Below are 2,379 nucleotides of genomic sequence, written 5' to 3'. Positions count from 1 at the left end.
CTAGAGAACGTTCCATCTGCACTTGAAAAGAATGTGTATTCTGCTGTTTTTAGATGGAATGTCCTCAAATACCTATTCAGTCCACTCTATTGTGTCATCTAAAACTTTAGTTGCCTTTTTGATTTTCTGTCTGGATAATCTTTCCACTGATTGTCAGTGGGGGTGTTGAATTCCCCCACTATTATTATGTAACTGTTAACTTCTCCCTTTTTGTCTTTTGGTATTTGCTTTATATATATAAGTCTTCCACTATTGGGTACATATATGTTATTGAGTATAATATCCTCTTCTTGTATTGATCCTTTTATCATCATATAATGCCCTTCTTTGTCTTTTGTTATAGACTTTGTTTTAGTCTATTTTATCTGAGATGAATATCGCTATCCCTAACTTCTTGTCATTTCTATTTGTGTGAAATATCTTTTTCCATTCTCTTACTTTTAGTCTGTGTGTGTCTTTAGTTCTGAAGTGAGTCTCTTTTAAGCAGTATAAGATCTACATTTTTTATTTCCCTTCCCCACATTTTGTGCTTTTGATGTCATATTATACATCTTCAAATTTATCCCTTTACTATGTATTTTAGTTATAGTTGCTTTTACAATTTTTTTCTTTCGTTCTTTGTACTAGCTTATTTAAGTGGTTAATCCTCAGCTTTACTATATGTTTTTCTTTACTAGTGGGATTTTTCTGTTCCTGTGGATTCTTTCTTCTTGTTAATGCCTTTTATTTTCCACTTAGAGAAGACCCTTTAACTTTTCTCTAAAGTAGGTTTAACATTGATTAACTCTTTTAGTTTTTGCTTGTCTGAGAAGTTTATGTCTCCTTTAGTTCTAAATGATAATTTTGCTGGGTAGAGTATCCTAGGTTGCAGATTTTTCCCTTTTATTTTTATTTTTTTTTTAATTGCAACTTCAGGAAAAGTTCCTGCTTTATTATTTCCAAATAAATTTTCGCATGTAAAATAAATGTCCAATAGTTCCTGATATGTGGGAAGATAATGTTTGTTAAAGTCACAATGAAGCCTTATTGACAGAAGCTTGTCTATATAAACAGCACAAGTTGAGAAAAGGTTTAATCTCCAAACCTATTAGACTGGATGAAGTAAGATCAGTAACAGCCACCTTGCAACATTACAGAAGGTCTCATTCCTATCGGAGGTTGAGGAGGCCCACCTTGGTAAGGGGGCACCATTGGCAGTCCCTGCCCATACGGCAGCATAGCACCAGGAAGATAACCTGGCATGCCTTGATGATGACCACCATACTGACCATGAGGTGGCATTGGGGGTCTCATTCCTTGTTGCTGTGGGATGCCTGGCTGTGGTGGCCTCATGCCTCCAGTTGGTCCAATGGGTGGATTACCAATGGGAGCCTCTCCTGGTCGAGGAAGATTACGTTGATATTTAGGTAACTGTGCTCTTCTCTCTTCCAGCAATATATCCTCATCTGGATGGATCAACTTACTGGTTGCACTGGTCGTCATAAGTGTAGCAGGCTTACTTGTTATTGAAGCTGCTGGTTTAGCTGCAGTGCTATTTGTTGTACTAGTGGTTGAAGCTGTAGACTGTGTATATGCAGGGAATGTAGGCTTTGGGGGTTCTGTAGTTGTTCCTGGGGTACTATTTAAGGGCTTGAAATCTGTACCAACAGGCCCTTGGACAGCTGCCTGAGCCTGTCTCACACTGGGGAAAAGAGGCTTAGTAACTGGAGGCTGTGGAGCTGGAACTGTTGCTGTTGGTGTAGGTGGTCTGTAAAGAATATCTGGCGCTGAAACAGCCTGTGCTTGAGTCATTGGAGGAATTCCAGGACATGGAACAGGAGGGGGCGTACCTGGTGGCATACCAGGCATCAGAGGTGGTATTCCTGGTCCAGGTGGCATCATTCCACCCATTGGCATCATTCCAGGTGGCATTCCCGGTGCTCCTGGAGCTGGTGGTAGTCCTGGTTGTGCCATTGGGGGGATATAACCTTGTTGAGGTTGAACAGGCTGTGGTTGAAATGAAGTTGAAGCTGCAGAGTCATCATCATCATATTCATCATAATCCTCCGGTTCCTTCTTTTTTTGACTCTCTGCTTGTGTTTTCTGTTCAAGAAGTCATCTTCTTTCATCCATGTCTTTTTTTGGAATACTTTCCATACCATATATTTCCAACTCTATGTCTGTTCTCCCAGGTATTGCATTTGGTACTGCATCTATTGTCTCTTTATGCACCTGCATGCAATGAATAGCTAAGCCAGGTCCTGTATACAGTTTCTTATGACATATATGACATTTAAAATGCTTTGCTTTTTGGTGCTGTATAAGAATCTTCTCATCATCAAAATCTCTATTACAATACCAGCACCATGGCTTCAGCTCCTGCTTCTTCTTGTGACCCAT

At 39.7% G+C, this 2,379-nt stretch overlaps 1 pseudogene; it reads right to left on the bottom strand.

Annotated features, from left to right (window-relative positions):
* Positions 1-1,107: 1,107 nt before the first annotated feature.
* LOC101322421 (BUB3-interacting and GLEBS motif-containing protein ZNF207 pseudogene) lies at positions 1,108-2,379 on the bottom strand (annotated as a pseudogene).

This window comes from Tursiops truncatus, chromosome 16 (assembly GCF_011762595.2).
Source record: "Tursiops truncatus isolate mTurTru1 chromosome 16, mTurTru1.mat.Y, whole genome shotgun sequence".
Lineage (NCBI taxonomy): Eukaryota > Metazoa > Chordata > Mammalia > Artiodactyla > Delphinidae > Tursiops > Tursiops truncatus.
This window is presented reverse-complemented; position numbering and strand designations above follow the sequence as displayed.